This window comes from Opisthocomus hoazin, chromosome 5 (genome assembly GCF_030867145.1).
Source record: "Opisthocomus hoazin isolate bOpiHoa1 chromosome 5, bOpiHoa1.hap1, whole genome shotgun sequence".
Lineage (NCBI taxonomy): Eukaryota > Metazoa > Chordata > Aves > Opisthocomiformes > Opisthocomidae > Opisthocomus > Opisthocomus hoazin.
This window is the reverse complement of record NC_134418.1, coordinates 35,928,998-35,943,091: the sequence shown is the minus strand read 5'-3', so window position 1 is coordinate 35,943,091 and position 14,094 is coordinate 35,928,998. Positions and strand designations below refer to the sequence as shown.

At 37.5% G+C, this 14,094-nt stretch overlaps 1 long non-coding RNA gene across 1 annotated transcript; it reads right to left on the bottom strand.

Annotated features, from left to right (window-relative positions):
* Positions 1 to 231: 231 nt before the first annotated feature.
* Positions 232 to 13,693, bottom strand: LOC142361408 (uncharacterized). The gene is made up of 4 exons (XR_012764002.1): positions 13,466 to 13,693; positions 9,628 to 9,723; positions 8,302 to 8,430; positions 232 to 4,635 (listed from the first exon to the last, which is right to left on the bottom strand). It is a non-coding gene; the product is annotated as an uncharacterized LOC142361408 (long non-coding RNA).
* Between the last annotated feature and the right edge of the window lie 401 nt (positions 13,694 to 14,094).

Here is a 14,094-nt window from a genome sequence, read left to right as displayed (position 1 = left end):
ACCTTTCAGCCACTCTGCATTGCCTGCCAATAAAAATAGTACCGGCACCTATCCAACCAGCAGCTATGCAACTACTTTGCTTTTTCCCCAAAGAATAAATAGAAAATTTCACTAGCCATGTAGCTGTAAAGACGCTCCTCTCTCCTTACTCATTTCCTTTTCCTTCCCTGCACCCGCTGGCAGAAAAAACAATTTTGACACTGAGCCTTTTTAATGTATTTTTCATGCCATATTTTAAAATGTACAAATTGTTTCTCAAGTTTTAAACAAACATAACACCTTGGACAGCATAAAAGCAGAGTTTTTAATAGTAAGAAGCACAATTATTTGCCACAGCTCTTTGCTATATAAATGTAACCCGAAGACAAATGCTGTATTTCTGCAGTTTCTCAATGGTTGAGATGAGTCCGTATTTTTCTCTCTGCACTGGAGAGGGGCTTTTCTAGTTTCCTGGCAGAAGGCGTTCACAATTCCAGATGACTTACTTTAAATGCCTAGAGGAATTTTATTACACAAATAACAAAGGGAGACAAAGAGAGGAAGAGGGAGAGAGCACACACTCAAAATAATAAACAAAGAATAATAAACATTCCTGCAGTTGTCCATAGGGATTCCAGATGCTGATCCATCCCTCCGCAAGGCCTGCCTGCCTCTGCTTCAGATTTCTTCACAGTCCGCATTAAACACCTCCGAAAATCTCACTCTCAAATCTGACGAAACCCCAGGATACTCAGTCCACAAAATTCATACAAAAAGAATTTGTCTGCGATATTACGGTTCCTGATGGGGTGGATTTCTCTTGCATTTCTCTCAGCTGAGTTCCTTCAAAGAGCCCATTCCCCTAAAGCTGTGGTCCTTGTGGCCTGATGTAGTCTGATGATGAATTTCCTGCCCATCCCGCTTACCACGTGTCTTCCACTATTGGTATTTAGGGTCTTAATCACAAATCCTACACAAGTTTAAATTAAATACAACTGCAGGTTAACTTTCAGTAAGGTGTGGGGAGACCAACCAGCTAAAGAGAAGCAATCTCAGAGCCATGATGAAATCCCGTATTGCAATCAGTCTGCTGTTCTTACTGTCTTGTTGGGTTTGGTTTTTTACTTAAATTCTTATAGGTTTCTTTTAATCAAGTGACATGGCTGATTGGCCGGGGCTGGTTCCAGCATCATGTGCTATCCATCTGGATTTTATATGCATTGCGTTTTCCCAACTGAAAAGAAACAGAAGTACTACCCAGCTAATTAGAACTCAGTCCCAAAAAAGTAACATTTTGTTCCTAGAGAAAAATTTCTTTCTCATGTGGGATTTTAATGCAGACCAAAAAAAGCAGCAGAGCATAAACAATCACCAGTTTCCATGTCATGCAAAGCCAAAGATGCAGTCAAAATTATCTCCGTATTAAAACAAACAGAATTTACTTAGCCTTTACTTGCTGTATTTCATAGTAAGAATGAATGCTGGAATTCCTGTTATCTTGGATGCACAATGATATTCGTTATATCACTAGATAAAGAACTGCATTTTTCCAGTCTTTCCATTGTATTTGATGTGCTTTGCAACAGCAAAATCCATATAAAAGGTCAGACACTCAAAACTGATCAAGATATGTTTTGTCTTGCTGCGATCAGTCATTAATATAATTTTTGCAAAGGAGATAATGGAATTGGATTCTAAATGTAAGGAGGTATAAGACCATTTATCACTGACTTCAAGAAAAACACAATCAGCCAAGCAGCCTCCACTGAGATTAACACCGGATGCAAGCCACAATGGTCACTGGAAGGTGGACTGCCTGTCCATTTAAATAAGGACATCATGTCTCAGTCCTGCAAAATTACTCATTGCTGATATTCTAAATAATTAAGTAATTACAACTAAATCAAAGGGAAGGTTTAACTGGAACTTTTATATGGATTATATACTTCAAAATACAATCACTACCATGGGTATATAAAGTGTATTTAAAAGTGTTAGGGCACTGGAGGTCTATCACTACTTAAATTGAACGACTAGTATATCCCACACTATGTTTCCCTTCTTATTTTGCCTTTTACCAGGGACTCATAAAAATACCTGTACTTGGCAGAAGGGAGGAACTTCACCATCTGCAACAAGAACATTGGGTCAGCTGGTTGGATAACGAGCACAAATTCAAATCTGCACATATGCATATATGTATATGCATGAAATGATGCGTATAGGAATGAGGTGGGGGGAGAGAGGAAGAGAAAGAACAGCCCTTCCACCTGCAAATCCCAGAGCACTGTAAATTGGTCACTTTACTCAGCTCTGCCCACCAGGCAATTTTCACATCCGAGTCATTAGCTGTGCAGGGATTTCAGAGTTTCACATGTTAGTAAGGCTGAGCAGGTCACTACAGTTCAAAACAAAGAGGTCCAAGACTTCTATCCAGACAGCTGTGGTTCATATTTGAATTTTAGCCTTGTGGACTGCAAAAACCTCAGACCCCCACACTCCCCAAGGAAGTCTTGCATAAGCTTTGTTCTCAATTAGTAGAGCACAGAGAAAGTAAAAGGTCCAGACTTCAGCTGAACTTGGAACACTGAAAGTGGTCAAGCCTCTCTTAGATATGTGTGTATATTTAACTCTTGTTAACAGTAATGGGACTAACGTGCATATTGAGGGTCAGCTATAACCCCAAAGTAAGCAAATTAGGAGAAGCCAAGAACAATCAAACTTTGTTACATTTTAGAATTTTGCCAAAACAATAGTTATTCCAGAATTCTGTTATAGGTTAAGCCAATCTGTCCATCTGCAGTGGGATTTCATCTTCCCAATAGAACTTCGTTATTTAGCAGCTTTTCAGTGGTTTAGTTTTGATGAGCGAAGCAAGTCTCCAAGAACTCTTATGTAAAAAGGAAGCAGCTGCTTGCTGATGAGACATTATGGTTAAGGAAACCTCCTGGGAACATTATGACAGGCACAGTGCTTACAATCTGCAGAGGCATGAGAAGGAGGGAATGCTGTTTAATTTTGTGTTCTCTTCTGCCTGGTGGGTAAGTGGTTTTGGAAGAGTGGGAAATTCATATGAACTCGATTTGGTATTTCTGAGGACAGAAGTTCTTTATTGACAGCCTGGATGGTGCTAACATAAATGTGCTCCTTTCATTTCTGGGATATAGAGACTACTTCTAGGGAAGAGACAAGTTCACCCTTCTTGTCTTTAAACCCTTGATTGCCCCTGAACCTTCAGCTAGTGGTTATTTTGGAGGATTTTTTTTGAGATATTGACCTTTTGTCATTAAAATTTGAACTGAGGCCACTAAAGCAATTTTCACAAACTACCACTGGATATAACCATCAGCTGATCATAGCTTTCAGTTGCCACCAGCCTGCCTTTGATCAAACTGGCTAAACAAAGTGCTGAACTCTTCAATGTTAGCTGTGCGATTCAGTCACAAAATGAATTAACAGAAGATTAATAGAGAGTGCATGGTCAATTCCCTCATGAATCTACACAAACTGTAGTCAGACCTTCAGCAGCCCATCAAAAATATTTTGAGCCATCCAGTCTTCTCACTGTCATTCTCCAAAGAGATTGTCAACATCGGCATAAGAAACACAGGGGTAAGAGTGGAATTTGTGCACTTGACTGAATTACTGCTATCAGACCTGTGGGCTATATGAGACTATTTCATCCAGGACTTTGCAGGATGGCTGGGGAGTAAGAACGCTGTGTTCTGTTTCTTTGACAGAAAGGTGCTTGTAAAGAGGAATATAGTCAAGCCAATAAATACCTACAGCAATACAAACCAAAAAGAAAATCGGCTGTTCCTTTGAGACTGCATGGCTAGTCACACACTTCCAAAACCATATAAAAGGTGCCCCATCTACAAATGAACTTAATACAACAAAAGAACCCACCATAAACAGGAAACAGAGCAACTGTGTGACCTCAGGAATCAACGAAGCCACTCAGGTGCCTGCACCATCTCCATTAGTGAGGCAGAAGATACAAGCAGATTCAACAGGCATGTATGGTATCTCTGGGAAAATGGAAAGCTTAACCACAGTTATCATTGGAAAAGACACTACAGATGATTTTTGGTCACTTCTTTGTCCCCGAATTTATCCAGTTATCTGTCTCAGACTTGAGGTAGAAAAGCTGATTACAGCTCGTCCTTTCTCTGTATCTGATAAGCTGCAGGAAGGAAATCAAAGAGCAAGCACCAGCACAAAGTGTGCCCTGCACACCTTAGGCAGGAGTTGGCTGGCTCTGCGTGTGACATTGCCTCCGTCTGGCTATACATTTAGTATAAAATACGTTTAAAAATAAATTTCTTGATTTCATTGAAAAACCTGTGGTGGAGATGATTTAAAACACAGCAGTATCCAGCATCAAGGATGATGAAACACCTCGAAGAAACAACAATTGGCATATATAGACACACATACATGTATACATGCACACAGTCCTTGGTGCTGTTCTTAAAGGCTTTTTAAATAAATACCTTTCTTGAAGGAGAGAATATAGTCTTTAGAGACTATGACTTGGAGAAGGTGGAACTATTTCCAGCTTTTTCAAGCCTTGTAATCATGAAAAGGTCAGTCATTCCCTCCTCTTCCCACTCTCCTTCCTGCCATTCTTCTGTGTTACTGATTTAGTCGTGCCTATAAGACAAATGTTAATATTTGTAAGTATTACAAGGTAGTATATATAATAAATGTACAAGGTAATTTTTCACCAGTTTGGAAGAACTTCTGTTGTTCTGTTTGCCCTCATAATCACTTCGTTATGTGTAACTGATCATTCAAGTCATGTTATAGTTTTGGGCTTGCTGAATGCATGGTCATGATACTATTAATCTCCACATTAATAAATGGGTTTCCAAAGACTGTGTATATGTAGGGAAACAGAAATTTTATTACTTCTCCAGTGTCAACGAGAACAGAATGTAACTCACCTGAATGTGAATTCTCATATTTAATCCACTCAATTTAATTATGTGATCACATAGCTTTTAAAAAATACCCTCTTCTGGCTCTGGCACTCTCCATCTGTTACACCTCTAATACTGGCTTTTGTACGCTGAATAATCAATATTTTGTTTTCATTACTTACATAGTATGTTATGAAAAATCTATAGACACAAGGCTTCTCACTAATTATTAAAATGCCACCATTTATTATAACTAAATATTTATTTAATTTATATTAACAATTTTTTTCTATTTAATTCAAGATTGTTCATCACCTTTGAACAGTGCCTTCCTGTACAGTTAAGTAATAGATTAAGTTTCATTTGGGAAGAACAAGAAACATAGCTTTATATTATTTTAACTGTTGGCTCTTCAGAGCAATAGATTCGCCCATTCTGAGCTTGCTCAGTGTCTCAATGTCGTGAGCAATTTTAAATAATAAAACAGAATACACACACACAGGGTGCAATATCACAGTAATTTCTAAAACATACTTTCAAAGATATTGACGCATGGTTTCATTTTTAAGCTCCTGAATTGTACCTATTCAGTAAACTGATATTTTGAAGAGTTCAGAAACTTTATCCAGTGCAGAAAATCTGGTCAGTGTGGAGAAAAGAGCGACCTTGGAAAAACTGCACACTTCTACAGAGAAACTTGGTAAATAGGTTCCTGCCTGGTTTCCTTTCATCGTTTACAAACAAGACTAGTTTCCAAATGCAGTTAAACTGAGATTACAGACCTGCTTTTAGTTTGTGTGACTAACAGAGGGGAAACTATCTCTTATCACAAGTTGAAAAGCATTTGAAAAATAATGATGTCCCTATTATCCTAAAGGATATAAAAACTGGTCTGAGAAAAGTAGTCATTTCAGACTGACCACCAGCATGCACACTGGAATTTTTCTTTTCTGTTTACTATATTGATATAAATATTCACTAAGTGTTTATTTAGAAGACTTCAGTTGGCACTTCCTGTACATCCTAAAATTTCATCGACTTCAGTGGGTGTATACCAGGATGCCAACGCAGGCCTAAGGTCTTGAATTATGCATTGCATATTTCTTCCTATCTGAATGAAAGCCTGTTCATAAACATCCCGATCTAAGCATCAGGCCTCTGGTGAATGTTTATATTGGAAGTCAAAATCCTTAATCAAAAGAGAGTTTCCAAAAAGACAAGGATGCTTTGGAAATTCTGGTCTTAGTTACACAACAATTCATCACTTCTCTGCAGTTCTGAAGCTCACATAACAAACACAACACAATGAGGTTTGAATCAAAGAAAGAAGCCCAAAGTTAGTAGTGGTGTTTTCCTTGCTATAATTTCTGCCAGTCTCAGTAAGGCATGTTTATTACAAACTTTTACAAATTATATGTTAACATAAACCCAGGCTAAGTCCTTGTCTGGAATAAGTTCTTGTGCTACTAGTATGAGGTCTTCTAAAAATATAGATCAGAAAAGCGTATGACTTGATATCGAGTAATTTCAAGTGTAATTTAGGTTGCTATGTCTTCAACACACAACTGAGAAATCTGTGATTGCTGAGCAGATTAGGTTTCTGGCTATTCTGTAGTATCTTTATATTTTTTGAAGCAGCCTTTGGAAATACTGTTAAAGCTGGGTCAAGAATTAAGTTTTATTAGCTTTTCTTATTTCTGTCCGTCTTGACCTTAGGAGGAAGACTCTCAGGGACAGTTTTGTCTTTAACCCAATTTCACTCTTTATATTGAGCTTCATTTGCTATGCGTCATCTGTATGGACCCCAGTTCATGCTTGTGCAAAATGGCACATTATACTTTTCTTAATTTCTTTCAAGATGTGTTGGATAAGGGATTATTTCGGGCCACCTCCATCTTTTTTATGCTCCAAAATAAAGTTTTCCAAGACCAAATCTGCATCTAGAGATTCTGTGTCAAGAACAGTGTAAGTACCCACAGAGGTGAAAGCTCTTCATTTGCCTTTTTCTGTTTGTCCTGTATCAAGTACTGTGAGGCAGGGTGCAAGTATTGACCACACCTGGTGCTTTCTATGACTTGTTCACAAACTCACTCAGTTTCAGCCCCACAGAAGATCTGAGTCTTTCAGTTTGCTTGGCAGGAGATGGATTAGGCCATTGTGATTCAATCATTTTATAATGCTTACAAATCACACAGCCTGCAAAACTGTCTCTAGTACCACATAAACAGAATACCAGTCTCACACTCCCAAACCAGTCACAGAGAGGAGCACTGAAAGCCAGATGGTCATGGGTAGAGAGGTCCCTGAAGATGATGCAGAGTTACCACAAAGATCTTGTTTTAACATGTTTTTCTACCTTCTAAAGGATATTTGAGAGGAAAGGATTTCAAAGGCTTTTCAGGCTGTTCCCTTGTGACAGATACTACTGTATCACATAGACCTTTTCATGAACTAATCAAGCTTTAGAGTAAAAGCAATGGAGGTTTTTCATCTGGCTGCAGCAGTTCCTGACTGGTTGGTGATATTCATCATCTTCTGCCATTAGATGTTTACTGCATTTTTTTAATTCTATGTTGTCATCAAATCCCCTGACTTGCCCATTGGTAGTTTTCAGAGAAAGTACCATCAAAAATAAAATATTTATTGTGGAAATATTACTCTTATTCCTCTACTAGAGTTGATCACAGCAAGGCTTTTTGATTAAAGCTTTTAAAGCATTTCAAAACACTGAGTTAGAAACCACTTCCATATTTATTGTTGCCTGAAAGTCTTCCTGCAGTATCTTCTCTGGCCTTTCAGTCACCCTAACAAAAAACATGAGCACATGAATGCAAAACGTGATATATCCCTGGCAATCTTCATACTCTGTCTCTCTTCACAGCTAGGACATTTAAGAAATTAAAAAAATAAAACAAAGTAGCTGGCATTTATTGAAAGGAAGAGCTTATGGAATTATGTCAAACAGAACATTGCAGCAGAATAAAGCCTGCCAAAAAGTTTAACTCTTTCTAGAATTTTATTGCTCATCACAATTATTAACATCTTTAGTTGGAACACTGTTTGGATATCATTAAAATAAATGCAAAAGATCTTGGCCTATACTTAAGGGTATTTTTTAGACATGCTTTTTTGTCACTCAGCTCACTAATATATCATTTTTATCATAGAGTATCACATTATGTACATTAAACAGTTTAGCAACATCCAATGTCCTGTTGAGCTGGAAATAAAATTGCACATATTTATTACTATATTGCAAATGACTTGAAATAAATGCTTATGAACTGTATCTTCACTTAGCAAAGACTTAGCAGTGTATTCTCAATAACCAGTCTCTAAGTTCATGCGATAAACCTGAACCTTCTGGAACTGAAGTCAATCTCAGCAGGAGCTTTACCTTCACTTGGATTCTTCGGTTGCAACATCCCCTCCACATTTTTCTGGACATGGAGCAACAAGAGGAGGACACAGGGACTCAAACTGAAATGAATTCTTATGTCTTCATAAGCAATTTGCTCTCTGGCCCCTGAATAATGTAAAACATTGACTTAAATTAATCTGACTATTTTGTCACTGAAACAGGCTAGAATCACTTGCTAGGGTACACACCACATCCAAACTGCTGAGAAAGTGACAACCAGCTGAGAGGTAGGAATGCAAAGCTGGGGACATTACTTTCTTAAATTGCTCCTCTAGATCTACTAAAGGATATCCAATTGCAAGTTCACCAAGGCTCTTCCAGTACTGGCTAATTACTTCTTCCAAAGCCAAGAACTTAAAAATAAATTTTTTTCACATCACTTTTGTAGAAGTCCTAATTCATCTTAAATTGATTTCATCCTTAATGCAGCCAGATAGCTAAATTACTTCCCTGCACAGAGTTTGCCAAATGGTCTTCCAAAGCACACAAAGACTCTGAACTATAGATAAGGCCACTTAGCAAACAATACATTTCAGCACATATTACAAATACAGTCCCAAAGGATCATTTTTGTTATAGAACACAATACAGTCAGTATTAATAAATTACATCTTTATAGAACATGCTTTGAAGATAACAGCAAATGAGCAAAACAAAATGTTGACGAAAGACAATATTCTTTCCCCTGTTTACATAGGGAAAGGAATTTGAGGAAAGAATTTTTGCCTCTGCCTTTATGGAATAACACCAGGAAATCTATGTGGCAGGATCTTTGTGATCTTTTTCAGATTTTCCCTGCATGAATATTTCCTCCCATGGAGGGTACATGAGAGAAAGATCAAGCTGGAATAACTCCTTTAAACATCCTCCGAGGAAGAGCGCTACTTGCTTTTAAGGGTTGGGTTTCTTTTTTCATTTTGTTTTGATTTTTTTAAGTTCAATGCATAAGTGAGATGTCCAAGCAGATTTAATGAGTAGTCTGTGTGCCCTCAGGGAAGCACAGATCTGCATGACCTTCCCAGAGGTTTCCAGTCTTTGTCAACAGGGCTGAAAAGTCATTGTTTGTGAGTGTTGTCTTAACAAAGTTAAACTGGATAAAATGAAGATTTTTTTGCCAGTCTGAACCTAAATCTGAAGACTCCAATAGTTTAGGTCTGGAAGAAAATACATCTGCTTAGCATTTGGGTTTCCTGCTGGAAATGTTGCAAGTTCTTCCAGGTCAATGTTCCACAGACATCCGTAGCCCATTGTAAAGAGGGTGCCCCTCCAGCCATACGTTTACACAAATATTAAACTACTTACTGTCATGAAATAGCAGGAGAGTGCTACCCCTCCGTGTGGTATATGTTTGGTTGAGCAGCGATTCCTCACTCTGCCAGGTGGTTACAGCTCAACTCACTGCAGAGACAGACAAAACAATCTGATGTCTCTGCGATTTTGCACGTGTGGCTTTCTCTATGCTTCCCTTAAAAAGGATGCGAAGTAAAGGATTTTGCTGGTTTTACCTTCTTCCTTTTATTCATCTTAATAAAGTATTTCTCATCAGACAATGACATCTTCCATGATTTTTCAGAATTTAACAAAAAAAGTTCTGAAAATGCAGAAGTACTTACTGTTGTTTTGTCCTCTATACAGAGACAGTTTTCTTTGTGGTATACATGAAGAAAGATGATATTCCTATGCCTCTGGCTTGATATTCTGTCTCCGTATATATGTGACACTGTGTTTGAATACCGATTGCACTAATTTACTTCATTGACACAGCTGTCCCTCAGTAATCCTGGCAGTTTACGACTATCAGGTACCAGCCTCTCCCTCTGAAGAACTTCTCTTCATAAATAAAGTAAATGTTCACTCCACCAGGAACATGAATACCATTCTGTCCTCTGCCAAAGAACATGTAACTATCAACCTGATTGATAACTGCACTCTCCTCTCCATCCCTCAGAGTATGCAATATACTACGTAAAAAAATGCAGTAAAAAGAACATGGAAGCCAGATAAATATGTTTTCAAGCTAAAGCAGCAAGGTTTTTTGAAAACAGGTCCCCACTCGGGTGAATGCTTTAAATACTGGGATGGGATTTCCTTTGGCCAGTTTGGAGATGTTGAATTCAAAGACCAGATTCACAATGGAGGAATGTAAGAAGAGTTAAATGCTTTACTCTAAGGGATACAGCTGACATCTTGCTGGTTTTCTCTGGAAGACTTCAGCTTGCTGGTCTCCAGCGACATTACTCTGAGCTGACTTAGCTCTTCCCCTCCATTCATTAAGGAAGAGATGTGCTTAATCTTGGAGCAAAAATTCCTGCTAGCTGGCAGGATGCCTTAAAGTTAGGTGTTACACTAGCCACGATTATATTCTTCACAGATTTAGCCCTGTACTTCTTCCATGCAAAGCTGATCCTTTCAAATATTAACTGAATAAACAGCGGTTAACTAGAATTAGCTTTCACTTAATATTCTTTAAGGTTATTTTAAGATATGAAGATGCAGGTACAAATAACAACCAGCTCTATTCAGAAAAAAGGTGGCTTCCACTGAAATCACACTAAAGAATAGCCGAGATGTTTAACATTTATTAGTTTTCCTCTATGCTAACATTTTCTGAATAACTATTATCATGCCCAACAGTTTTTCTTTTTGTGCAGTAAATATTCTATGTTTTTTCTTACGTGAGTTTGTTCTGTCACACTAGCAAAAGAATACTGTTGTTATTTTGATACTCTTGTGTACTTTAACTTAGAATAAAAAATTACAATAAAATTTTGAAAATGGTTTCATTGAAGACTAATTTATTAATAAGTTTTTGATATGCAAATGTTTTATGCATTACTTCATCCTTTTCAAATGAGATCAATGCCACTATCGTGCGAAGGTTAAACACATGCCAGTGCCACACTTACATGTCTCCAACTAACTTGGAAAATTCTTTGCATGAGCATCACATTTGTAGCTCTTATTTGTCCTTCACATGATGTATTTGAAAATAATTTAACTTATGAATAGCCTAATAATTTAAATTATGAATTTTTCTGGAAGCTTGGTTTATCTTAAAATTCCTAGACTCTGATAATGCAATCAGGTGTATCCATCATCATCTTGTCCACTTAAATTAAAAAAATTAGTTTACCAACTCCTTGGAGTTCATCTTTCTTTTAATAAAGGAGCTTTTTAAGGTGTAAAGACATTCAGTAGGGTCTCAAAACACAGTAACAACCTGAGCTCCAAAATTTTACCCTTCTTATATCTATCACTTCTCTTCATGTGAGAAAAAATATCACAATGTGATGCTCTGGCAAGTACTCTGATGGCAGAATTACCTTTCAGAAGCCAAATACCTTCTTGAAATATTTCTTGGCAATTTTTGTCTGATCGGTAATTACATGCCTTCCAATAAAAGGAGGAAATGTGTCTGATGATAGCTGAGGTCTCAGATTCTTACAGTTCCATAATAATTTCCTTCTTGTATTTGACTTAATTCCATTCCATTCCATTCCAAACCAAAGTTTTTAGCAATGAAAGGATATGAAAACTTCTGGACAAATCCTATAGGACTGTATATGGCATAATCTTATGAATGGGACAGAAAGATAACTAATAGGTCAATCATTGAAACATTGACTATGTAAAGCAAAATGCAGCTTTTTCTAATTCCTCAGCAAAACCCAGTTAAAAAACAATGAGCTTAAAAATTGCTTCTCAGAATATGTTTCTCTTTTTTAAAAAAATTGATAAGAATTCAGGCTATTCATTTTTTTTCCCAAAACAGAAGACAAGGGATATAATTTATGGTCTAGTAGTTAGGATAGATAACTACTAATATTTTACCATTTTCTACTTCCTGCTCTTTTCCTAGCATGTTATGAAAGTTTGGGACAGTCGCTTAGTACGTAACTTAGGCTTCTAAATAAGTGGACTGATTTTCAAAAATGCTGAGCATCTGAAGGTTCTTAGTGTACATCTGAGTATCAGGTTTCTCTGTCAGCACATCCGTGTCTCTTTTTTCCAGAAACATGACTTTTCAAGCATTCATGTTTTCGTATCTTCACTTTAATCTCCTGTGCTTTAGTTGTAAAAATACAAGAAACATTGCCATTTCCACCAAACACTCTGGGACTCATAGGCAAAGAAAAGGATGAATATTGGCAATTGGTGATCTTTTTGTTTTCCCCCTTCCTGGCGAGAAACACTCTTACTTAAACTGAGCAAGTGACTGCTTACACAACAGTTTTTGTGAGCGAACTTCTGAAAACACTACCATTGCCAAATGTGTCAAAAATCATTTTATGTCCATCTGATTTCCACTCGATTTCTTTTCTAGATAACCTACCAAAAAAAAAATCAAACAAAAAACCAATAAAAATACACAAATGAACCTCCTTTTTTTTTATTTCATTGGGGCTGAGGGGCAGAGATTTCAGGGAGGTTTCCAAGATTTGGAAGAAAGCAAGCAGGCTAACATTTAAGTAGGATGGTATTAAGGGTGGGATTTCAGAAGCAGTCATTAGTGGCCTAACTTTGCTTCTGTGGGAGTCAACAGTAAAAATTTTATTGACCGATGGTAAAAGAATCATGGTCCTTTCTGGAAATCACTGATTGTTATCCACATTCCATGGCTTTATTCCTTTTAGCCGTGAGGAACCTGACCTAGTACCTTAGCCACTCCAACAGACTTCTCTTATGGCAACAGCAGGCCCTCAGACGAGTATAACATAATGGTTTTATGGCCACAATGTGCAGATGTTTAAATAACACGCTTAAATTAATCCTTAGCACAATTAAAGACAATATCTTTTTGGATATTGTTGATAAATACAATGGAATGATTAGATGACCAATCAAAACTAAGAAAAATTTGAAAGCAAGTTAAAAAAACCTTCTGTAAAATCCTCTGCTTTTCTATGGTCCGTTTAGATAATGAACATTTGCATAAGCTAATTATCAGTTAGATATCACATAAATATTAAGTTATGTCCTCTCCTTCACATTTAGATATGTATGTCTAATAGCTACGAGTGCAAATCTCATATCTAAAGAGAGTTCTGAAGGCTAACAAATGTACATTGATATTAGTAGCATCAGACACTTCCCATGAACTGATGTGAGGACAGTGAGCTGTTTGCTAAAGTCTGCTTACCTGACTCGGCAGAGGGTAGCCTAGCTCTTCAACTTCCACCTCATTTCCTTATACCACTGGCATGTGTCCTTTCACACTGTTTTAAAAACACCCATGAGGTTCTGAAGGGATTTACTCTGTTTGTGTGTCTTCTGAAGGTACATTTGCAAAAGTCTCCTCAGTAGCTCAGATCAGCAGACCCATAAAATTTCCAAGGTCTGAAGTCCCTAGAGCTCCCAAGTCGTTACAACTGAGCCAGGCATTATTTCTGCAAGAGGAAGAAGAGGAGAGACATCATGAGAAGAAGGTTAGCATGTCTTGCCTTGTACATGGGTCTGCTTCCGACATGCCTTGTGTTTGGGAAAGGTGGCGCAGCTTTAAATTGGTAAAGCCTTTGGTCAGAGAATAAAGCTGGCATAAATATTTACCTGTTTTTCACCTGTGCTATGTCACGTAAACTAGCAGGAAAGAGGATGTAGCCTTTCATTTTTGAGCACCTGCGATGGATAGCACTGCAGTCAGAAGGTTATAAGTAAAACTGACTAGCTGGAATAACACAAGAGTGTCACTACAATAAAATATTGATTCACTCCCACTGTCTCCTTATCCTTCTTCCCTTTCCAGGCCATGCCTACAAATAACAATCTGAT